Below are 11,491 nucleotides of genomic sequence, written 5' to 3'. Positions count from 1 at the left end.
CACGCCCCCCGGCGACCCAAGCTCCCAGCCTCTCCTTTTTTTCTTTTTTCTTTTTTTTCCAGCACCTCCTTGAGCGGAGGCCAGGGCAGGCTGGAAGCAGCTGTCTGGGATTTATTTATCTTCTATAATTGAAACTTTGTAGCCTTGAGCAGAGCCCAGGGCCGGCCAGGGCAGGTGGGAAGCTTGGCTTCCTCCATTGCCGGGGGCAACCCAAGCCTCCTGCTCACTCCAGCTTCGTGGCCGCTGCCATCTTAGTTGGGTTAATTTGCATACTCACTCCTGATTGGCTGGTGGGTGTAGCGGAGTGGTGGAGTGATGGTTAATTTGCATGTTTCTCTTTTATTAGTGTAGATAATAACAGCCTAATATGCAAATCGACCGAATGATAGAATGACTGGTTGCTATGACGTGCACTGACCACCAGGGGCCATACACTCAACACAGGAGCTGTCCCTAGCCCACAGGCTCCAGGCTGGCCAAGGCGGGTACCAGCGGGGGCCCAACAATTGCCCTGCCGGTCGCCCCACAGATTGGCCCTGATTGCCGGCCAGGCCTAGCGACCCTACTCATGCACAAATTTTGTGCACCAGGCCTCTAGTATCCCATAAATGAGTGAGATCATGTGATATTTATCTTTCTCTGACTGGCTTATTTTACTTAGCATAATGCTCTCCAGTTCCATCCAAGGCTATGTTCTTGAAACAGCTCTTAGTGTGGAAATGGGCTAGATGTACATTCCAGTGATAGGGCAGGGAGGGAGGAACCTTGGACTGCCTAGGTCCAGCTCAATTGTCAACTAGTGGTCATATCCTCCAGATGATCTCTTCCACAATAATATTCAGTCTTCTAAACTTTGAACATAGTATATCTTTTCATTTGTTTATGTCTTCTTTAATAGTCCTTTTAAAAGTTTTATATTTGCCCTAGCTGGTTTAGCTCAGTGGATAGAGCATTGACCTGTGGACTGAAGGGTCCCAGGTTCGATTCTAGTCAAGGGCACATGCCCAGGTTGCAAGCTCGATCTCCAGTAGGGGGCGTGCAGGAGGCAGCCAATCAATGATTCTCTCTCATTGCTGTTTCTATCTCTCTCGCCCTCTCCCTTCCTCTCTGAAATGAATAAAAACACATATTTAAAAAAACAAGTTTTATGTTTTCCTCCATGGAGTATATAAACTTCTCCCATTATGTTTGTTTCAAGGTTTTTCCAACATTTTATTATGAAATAATAAGGTGAAAGAAAAGGTGAAAGATTTTTACAATGTACAACCATACACCCACCACCTTAATTTTACCATTAACATTTCACTATGCTTGTTCTATCATGTATTTATTAATTTCTCCATCCCTCTATCTGTTCATTAATTCATATCATTGCTCACAACATTGTAGCTCTTTGATGGCTTTGAAAATATCTTTTCATATGTGTTGTCCATCTTTTTTATTTATCTTTAGATGGGTTAGTCTGAGTTACTTAGTCTTCTGTCTTCCTTTACCTGATGTGTAAGACCTTAAGCAGTCTTGACATAAGCTTTCAGGTGCGTGATTCAAAACTACAAAGTCAGGCCGGTGGAAAGATCAGGAGTGGTGTCTTGGATACACCTTATTTCCTAATTAAGTGCTTCCCTGTCTTTTTCTTGTCATGGTCCTTATAGGACACATGGTAGTAAATGGGTAGGCTGCTTATGCCCAAAGATGATCAGCCTAGGGGCAGTGCCATACTAGTCCTGAGGACTGAGGACAATACCTCAGGACCCCTAGAGCCCAGAAGGGGCACACCTATGTAAAATGGCACATAATTTAGGAACCTTCTTCCTAGCTCTTCTCTTCTTCCTCCTCCCCAGTGCAGTGTTCTCCCCCTTTTAAGCTGTTCCCATTCAGGAGTCATTCCCCCACACCCACCCTCACATCCTGTCCTTGGGATGTATGCCTTCTTCCCACAGAATAATAAAGTCCCCGTTCTCCCAATCCCTTTTTGAGCCCTGCAAAATCAGCCATTCTGGCTTCCACTGGATACCAACAGACATCTCTCATGCCCAGTTGCTCTTGGCAATGCAGAGGGAAAGGGGTGAGTTTTGTCCCATTGATGAAAATGGGGTGGTGTGGGGGAAGCACTGCATGCTTCTCCCTGTTTTAAAGCACCTAAAATCAAAGACACCACTCTACTGCTTCACAGAGAGCCCTAGAACAGAGCAGTCTTCAGCACACTAAGAGGGGATCTATCAGATGAGGGTTTATATCTATACCAGATATATCTATAGCAGCAAACTTTTATGCAGCTACCACCTATAAGAGAATAAACATACATACACACATCACACAGCAAGCCAGGAGACAGGCCAACCTGAGCCCCTGCCAACAGAATGGTTCAGTCCACAAGGAGACACCACATGACCAGACTAACTCCTATACCCACCCCATGACTTAACAAACAGGATGAAGCCATGGACTACATGATCTATATCAGGGCCAATACAGGGCACCACCAGGAGACACTCTCCCAGTAAGACTGGGCCTATGCCTACTGCATATACTGAGCATACCATGGGAAAGCCACCCTGAGGCCTAAACACATACCCTTTGTGTAACATAACAAACTGGTATAAAACCACTGCAAAAAAAAGAACCCATGCACATTCGCTGTCCAGCACATCCAAATGCAGCCCCTGTTCCACAGAGGAACCATTTACAGGCCAAGAATAAGAACAGAATGAGATAGCCCCCAGGCAAACAACATCATCATGCCATCATTGATCATACAACAAGCAATACACACTCAGATTAGGGTTTCTGAAACACCCACTATTCAGCACCAAAGGTTGCTTTTCCAGCCCTCCCCTACTGAACCTGGTTGGGGGGTCTGACACTGGGTCCCAACGTTCTCTGTGAAGCTCTCTCCTCCCTCAGGCCCCTGGATTCTGTTCCTGCCTCTACCTACTTTCCCCCTCACCACTCTGCCATCCCATGTCCCTGTGGATTCTGTTTTCTGGGCCCTAGCAGACCTCCCTGTGTGGACACACACATGCGACTAGTGCACTCACTCTCCTCTCAAGTGCCCCTCCTCAACAAGCCCTGGCTAATCCCACCCTTGGACTTGCCTCTAGCACAGTGTGACCCTGTGTTCCCGGGCACACCTCAACCCCTCTAGATCTTAGGTCCCCACAGACAGGAAACCCCTGTTGCTTGCCTCTGGGTCCCCACGACAGGGTTCAATAAAGCTGGGCACCTCTCACGCTGGAGGGCTGTGTTTCTGAAAGCCTGGAGCCCTGAGACCTGCACCTGGGATTCCTGAACTCCCAGGAGCAGGTGGGAGAGGAGACCCCAGCCTGGCCTGCCTATTGCTGCTGGAAAAGCAGCTGAGAAGGAGGGAGGGGCTGTTGAATCAGGCTCGCTCCCAGCAAATGGCAGCAAGGGCCACCTATAATGACCCTGTAAGGCTTCAGTAATTGTGTGTAGAATCTGCTGGGAAGTGTTGGTGCAGACTTAGTCATCATGAGAGGCATGAAGGGCCCTTGAATTCCCAATGTTAGTAAAGATAATCTGGCAGGCAGAAGAGAGGGAGGTGGCATCAGCGGCTTGTAGGGAGAAGTGCCCGGCTGCCACAGAATGAGTAGTAGCCCTACAGTTTCAGGTCAAGTGCAGGGCTCCGATGACTTCTGGGCACTGAGAGGGGCCAGGCCCTTCCCTGCACTCAGAGCTGGAGCACTCTCCTCAGTAGTGGGTGATACACATTCCATCACAGGAGTAAGGAGGGTGGGCCTTCAGGGTGACCAACTTTCCCAGCTTTCCTGGTCCTGGGGGATTTCTCAAGAACTGATACTTTCAGTTCTCAAACCAGGACAGAGTCCTGGACAGTTGGTCACTGTTGGTGGCATTGCAGGGAGTGTCAGTCTCAAGCAGGGCACTCTTCCCTTCTGCTGTTTAGTGGAAAGTAAGGGGGCCTTGGTGTGAGTCACAGCCCCATCAGGATGTACCCAGTGGGACAACGGGTCTGCATCCAGTCTGTGAGGGAGAGCTACCGAGGGGTGGCATGGGTTGGGCTCTCTTCTTGAGAGTTTATCCTAAAGGAGTTGGGTCTCAGCTATGGTTTGGGGTCACTGTGCTTGGTAGATGTATGCTGTGAGGACCTCAGACTGAGTAGGTCTGAGTTCTGGTTTGGGAACCTTGTGCTTGATAGGTGTATACTTAAATTGCTGGGAGTAAGCTAAGATCATTCTGCATGGACTTGAGCTGGGGTCTGTGAATCTGGATATGGCCTATGCCTGTCTTGGATAGTTCATAGTCTTGCACTATGGACTAGATTAGGCATGGATGTGTGCTCAGGCCCATGTTAAGTCAGTTTCACAGTGTGCTGCGTGGGAAGGTCTCGGCAAGGCCTGCCCTTTCAGCAGGAGCAGGAGCAGGTTTCTGTGGGACAGCTGTCTTCACAGTGTGTCTAGCTGAGCATTGGCCATAAACTGTAGTCCAAGCACAAACTGGTTTGGTAAGTGCTGTCTGCGGATATGTGCGTAGGTCCTGTCTTTGGCAGTGATGCTGAGCGATGATGTAATTTTGGCTGGTGAAGTCTCCTGAGGTATTTGCTAGAGATAATGGTATGAACTAAGGCTGTCTCCTGGCACACTTGGAAGTGGTCATTTTCTTTCTTTCTTTTTTTTAAAAAATCCTCACCTGAGGATATTTTTCCATTGCTTTTTAGAGAGTGTGTAAGAGAGAGGGAAAGACAGAGAGAAGTAGCTATGTGAGAGATGTGCATTGATTGGTTGCCTCCTGCAGGAGCCCTGACCAGGGGCTGGGCCAGGGAGGAGCCTGCAACTGAGGTATGTGCCCTTGACCAGAATCAAACCTGGGACCTTTCGGCCCGTAGGCCGACACTTTAGTCGCATCTCTAAACTGTTAGTGTTATCATGATTCCAGAGCCCATGAACCCTCAGCCTATGGCTGGACTGAAGCAACATGCTCCCAGAACACCACTGGGACCCTGGTAGACATATGATTTCACTATTCTTTACATTTTGTCTGCATTTCTTTCTTTCTTTCTTTCTTTCTTTCTTTCTTTCTTTCTTTCTTTCTTTCTTTCCTTCTCTCTCTCTCTCTCTCTCTCTCTCTCTCTCTCTCTCTCTCTCTCTCTCTCTTTCTTCTTCTTCTTCTTCTTCTTCTTCTTCTTCTTCTTCTTCTTCTTCTTCTTCTCCTTCTATTTCGGTTAATTTTCACCCAAAGGTATTTTTTCTATTGATTTTTAGAGATAGTGGAAGGGAAGAGGGGGAGAGAGAGAGAGAGAGAGAGAGAGAGAAAGAAAGAGAGAGAGAGAGAGACATCAATGTGAGAGAGACACATTGATTGGTTGCCTCCTGCATGCGCCCCAACTAGGGCCTGGGATCGAACTTGCAACCCAGGTACGTGCCCTTGACCGGGAATCAAACCGAGACCTTTCAGTCTGTGGGCCAATGCTCTATCCACTGAGCCAAACTGGCAAGGGCTTATCTGCTTTTCTTGGTGTAGGTCCCCCCATTCTCCTCTCCTCAACCATACTCTCCACAAAGAGAAAAGTACAAAGAAGTTCATAAGTAGCACCTCACCATTCATTATTTAATTCTTGTGTTTTCTTATATATGCTTCAGAATTTCAGTTATTAAGAAATAAAGTATAGCCCCAGTTGGAGCTCTCTCTGTACTTCTCCTGGATCTCTTTTCCTTCCTGCTCCAGAGGTATACACTGTACTGAAAATGGAGTTTATCTCTCCCATGAATGACAGAACTCTTTACTAGCTTGAATTTTCAAAAATTTCATCACCCAGCATGGACAAGAAATACTAGTTCTTCAGGTTCATGTAGTTTGCATCTCTCCTCTGATGAGGTATCCTTTGAACCTGGTTGTTTTCAGTCCAGTGTCTTTGTTCTCCATGATCCTAATCTATTCATGGGTGTGGCTGTAAACAGAACTGGAGTGATGACTGAGTTATTAGTGTGACACAAATCAGTGCTTCCCATCTCATTGTCACATCCAATTGCCATTTACAGGGCCGAAGCAAATACAGCAGGGGCACTTGCTATGAGGATCCTTGCTCAAATAGTGTTCTAAAGCGTATGTTGAACTGAGCAAGGCTATCTAGAGCAAATGAAAACATCTTTCTTTTTCTTTTTCTTTTTTTAAATTGGTTAATTCTTGTATGTGCCCTGACCGGGGATCGAACCAGCAATCTTGGCATATCAGGACAATGTTCTAACCAACTGAGCTACCCAGCTAGGGCTAAAGATGAAAACATCTGATCAAAAGGATGAGGAAGGAAAGAATCTATAAGTCACAAATAAGACACAATGACAGCATTAGCTTTCCAAGATGACCTTCAGTCTTACTTTTAAAGAGGATTACAAGATTGTAAGGTCAGAAAATAAAATGTAAGCTAGGTTGAGGCCAACAGTTCAAGACCTAGGCTGTGATGAGAAAAGAGTAATAAGGACCAGTGCTGCACATGCATCATTGATTTGCTCCTCTAGATCCCCTCTACACTTTGCTCTATACTGACCCGTATATACATACATCAGTGAACTCCACTGCTTCTAGTTGGGTTTGGCCAATGAGGTGGACAGGTAAGAAATTGCAGGGATGGCAGAGAATAAAATTTGGATACTTATTTCTATGACTTTTTCCCTGAGAGGTTTCTGTAGGCTGCCTAGCTGTTTCTCTCACCTGAAAATCATAGTTCTTCCTGTCATGTAGCCCTTGTCAAGTGATATTTGCTCCCCCGCCTCCAACCCAGGTTCAAGAAACCGCTCCTTCCCTTTGCTGCTTCAGGTATCAGGGCATTAACAGCCTTACTAGCCAGGAGTTTGCAATATCACTTGTGGATTCCCTACACACTACCTAAATTTTGTAAATAGTTGCTGGATTAAATGTTGTTGTTGTTGTTGTTTTTATCTGAGTGTGCCATCTATTCCCGCTGGATGTTAACTGATACAGGGCTCATTCTTATGTTACTGAGAAAATTCCTGACAAGTTAATTCTATTCTGTTAATGACAAGTCAACAGCATGAACTTTTAATTCAAGGAGGAGATATATAGAAAAACTCTCTAACCCAGTGGTTCTCAACCTTGGCTGCACATTAGAATCATCTGGAAATCTTTTTAAAATCCTGATTTCTAGGCCTCATCCTCCGGAAATTCTGTTTCTTTTTTACTAATGTTGTGGCCACACCCCATAACAAAGAAACAGAATTTCTGGAGGATGAGGCCCAGAAATCAGGATTTTAAAAAGATTCCCAGGTGATTCTAATGTGCAGCCAAGGTTGAGAACCACTGCTCTAACCATTCATTTTGTTAAACCACAAAATATGTTCACCTAAACTTCCTAAAGAAGTAATTTCCAAGAACAGTGAGTCTTACGCAAAAAAACCCAAAACAAAACAAACAAAAAAAACACCCTCACATATCTTTTCTGAAATGTTGAGTTTTACAAAGGTCATCTCTGATGCATTTACTTATCTAATGTCTGTCTTCCCTACTAGACTGTAAACTTCATGACACCAGGGACATATCTGTTTGGTTCACTGCTATGTTCTCAGCAACCAAGACAGTACCCCTCAAATAGTAGGTGTTCACCAAGTGTTTATTTATTTATTTAATGATGAGCGAACTATGGCTCCTTGAAAGTAGTCAAAAGCAGTAGTAAAAATAACCATTATGGAATACTAATGAGTTATTCTCTTAAGTAGAGGCAGATATAATGAGGCAGGTATTTGTTTGGATAGATTCCTCAGTGAATTGGGACCTCTTTGTGGCTTACAATTGTATCTTTTTGGGAAGATGGTATGGGAGTGTTCATCAATTTTTCCATTTCTGCTCAATTATAGACATAATAGGAAATGGTAAACTTCAAAAGAGTCTGCACAGAATTGTTTGGGCTTTACTTTAGGGAAGGCTGAGCATAATCACAACTGAGGAATCCATAACACATGCTTTGCAGAGGTATGCCTATAATATCAAACGCATCTCTGAAGGGAAGAGGCAATAACATCAACAAACCTATAAATGCTTTTGCTAGGAGCACCAACAAACCTATAAATGCTTTTGCTAGGAGCACCAAGTTCCTAACTTGCTTGAACCCCTATATAACACATCATCCAGGAAATAACACTCATCGGTATACCATTTGCAGAGTAACGTTCATAGCACACCTATTTGTCCTGTCTTGTGAAGGCACCCTCCCACCCCATTCTGTAGCAATAATGAATAAGACATAGCCCATGTTTATGATTGCTCATGGACTAGTGAATCCACAATCACAACATAATATGATAAATACTCTAATGGAGGCATTTACTGTTTTCTGTTTTAAACTTTTTGTTTGGAGATCATTTCAAACTTACATCAAAAATGCCAGAATAGCTCTAGCTGGTTTTGCTCAGTGGATAGAGCGTTGGCTTGCGTACTGGAAGGTCCCAGGTTCGAGTCCAGTCAAGGGCACATGCTGGGTTGTGGGCTCAATCCCCAGTAGGGAGTGTGCAGGAGGCAGCCAATCAATGATTTTCTCTCATCATTGATGTTTCTATCTCTATCTCCCTCTCCCTTCCTCTCTGAAATTAATCCTATCTAATAAAAGAGAAACATGCAAATTGACCATACCCCCGAACGTTTCCCATTGGCTAATCAGCAGGATATGCAAATTAACTGCCAACCAAGATGGCGGCCGGCAGCCAGGCAGCTGAAGCGAATAGGAGGCTTGCTTGCTACAGTGATGGAGGAAGCCAAGGTTCCCCACCTGCCGCTGCCGGCCTCTGAGCTTGCACTCTAAGCAACTATGTTGCAATTATAGAAGCTAAACAAAACCCAGAAACCTGCTTTCAGCCGGCAGAGCTGGAGCGAGCAGGACCGAAACAATGTTGCTGGCTCTCAGCTCCAGTGACAGCCGTAGAAGGTAAATAAATCCCAGAATAAAAAAAAGAAAAAAGTAAAAAAGGAGAGGTTGCTCTCAGCTCCAGTGACAGCCGTAGAAGGTAAATAAATCCCAGAATAAAAAAAAGAAAAAAGTAAAAAAGGAGAGGTTGGGACCCTGAAGCAACAAGATGGCGGCTAATTTGCATACTGAAGGCAGGCAGCAGCGGGCAAGGCTGTCCGCGGTCCTGGGACCCGGATCTGTGACCCTGCCAGGCGGGGCGGCAGCGCTTGAGGCTGTCCGCGGTCTGGGACCAGATCTGTGACCTGGTGGGCGGGGGGCAGTGCTTGAGGCTGTCCGTGGTCTGGGACCCGGATCCGCGACCCTTCACGGCGGGGAGGCAGCTCGCACAGGGGTGGATCAGCCGGGGTTGGGCAGGGCAGGACGCCTGGCTTCTGCCCAGCCCCAGTCACTCTGTGCAGGTGAGCAGCACAGACAGCCTCTGGACAGGGGAGGCAGGCCGGCGGAGGGCGGCCTGTACTCCCACATGGCGGTGGTGACAGCTGTGAGCATGCCAAGCGGAGCCTGCAGACTGAGCTGAAGTAGCGCCTGCAGGCCATCAGCGCCCAGGAGTGGCTGCGCAAGATCCGCCTCCTGGCCCAGAAGGTGCAGGATCGCAGGGACAGCCACCGTGGCGGGCCAGACTGACATCTTCCTGGCTGCACCACGGGGGTTTGTGGATCTGCAAAGCCAGAGGCCTCCAGTGTGCACATCCCCCCGTGGCGTGCGAACATCCCCCAGCACACTGTCACCCTCCCACGCCTGCAACAGTTGCAAACCAAGGCGTGTACAAGTTCCCCCCCGCCTCTCCACTGCACTTCCATCAACCCAGCATGCCTAACACCCCCACAGGATGTGCACACATGCCCTCTGATGCGCTCACGTCCTTTGGAGAGTGTCTGGGTGTTCTGGGTGCTGGAGGTGGGTGCCTGTGAGATGACAGTGAGAGGGCGGAGTGGTGATGCCCTGTTTCCACGGAGGCTAGTGCAGCTACGAGATCACCTCTGGGGGGTTAATGCAGGTGCTGAGGCAGGAGCAGGTGCAGACAGACACACCTGGTTGGCGCGGACGGCCCTCTCTGAGGTGCCTTCAGTCAGCATTCAAGATCAAGAACCCAAAGGCAGAGAGGAATTCCGTCCTCTCAGTGAAACAGTGGGATAGTCGGGGCAACTGTAGAGAAGGAATGTGCACTTTGGGTGCCAGCACCCATGAGTGAAGGCTGCCCTGACTGAGCCTCGCTTGCTTGGGGCCTAGCGCACTCCTGCCGGGCAACGGGTGACAGGACGTGCTTTTCCGAATTAATGAGAGAAAATGTTGATTCTCCTGCTGCCCACGAAGGTGGAAAGTGAAGTGGGGAGACATGTGGGGAGTGAGCAAGGTTCCCTGTCTGGGGGTTCTAAATCTGCTGTTGGTTTCTTTCACCACTGACTAGAGATATACAGAGTGTCCCCCCAAAATGTATACACACTTTGAATACCTACTAATTCCAATGGTTTTAAGCATAAGAAAGAAACAACAATGGAGCTGTTATCTGTTAAAAGTGTGGGCACAAACAGGTAGTTGGACATTCCCTGAGGGGTCTCAGATTGGAGAGGGTGAAGGCCAGACTAAGGGGCCCCTTTCCCCCCCTACCCCAGTGCACGAATTTCGTGCACCGGGCTACTAGTCCTATATAATAAAAGCCTAATATGCTAAGTAAACGGTCATCTGGTCATCTGTTCAACCAATCAAAGCTTAATATGCTAAAGATATGCGAAGGCAGTTCAACTGCTTGCTATGATGTGCACTGACCACTAGAGGGCAGACAGTCAACCAGTAGGTTAGCTTGCTGCTGGGGTCCTGCCAATTGGGACTGAGTGAGATGGGTAGGACATGTCCTGGAGCTCTCCCGCGGTACCTCCCCGGCTGGCCAACCTCCCGCATCCCTCCCTGGCCCCCATCACACACCAGTGGGGTCCCTCAGCCTGGCCTGTGCTCTCTCGCAATCCAGGCTGAGGAACACCCCCAACCCCGAGTGCTCGAGTTTCATACATCAGGCCTCTAGTAAAAATATATTTTTAAAAAATATTTTTTTAAAAAAGAAGGAATCTCACCTTAAAAAAAAAAGTGCTAGAATAAGCCCTAGCTGGTTTGACTCAGTGGTTAGAGCATCAGCCCATGGACAGAAGGGTCTCAGGTTTGATTCCTGTCAAGGGCACATACCTCAATTGTAGGCTCAATCCCCGTCCCCAGTTAGGGCACATGTGGAAGGAAACCAATCGAATGTGTTTCTCTCACATTGATGTTTCTCTCTCTCACCCTCCGACTCTCTAAAATCAATGGAAAAAATAACCTCAGGTGAGGATTAACATCAAAAAAGTGCTAGAGTAAGAATAGTATAAAGGACATGTGTATGCCCCTTTGTTGGTTCCAAACTTGGGGAGCTTCCCATTGAAATCTGAAACTGTCCTCCTTACATGGAGGACAAGAAGGCAGACCACTCCAAAAGCCTCCCTCTTGCCTCCATAATCAAGATGAATCCAGGAACTTTGGGTAAAATATTTATTTTACCAAGTGATGTCTGGG

The sequence above is a fragment of the Myotis lucifugus genome, unplaced genomic scaffold (genome assembly GCF_000147115.1).
Source record: "Myotis lucifugus unplaced genomic scaffold, Myoluc2.0 scaffold_2, whole genome shotgun sequence".
Taxonomy (NCBI): Eukaryota; Metazoa; Chordata; class Mammalia; order Chiroptera; family Vespertilionidae; genus Myotis; species Myotis lucifugus.
The sequence above is the reverse complement of the archived record's forward strand: the minus strand, read 5'-3'. Positions refer to the sequence as shown.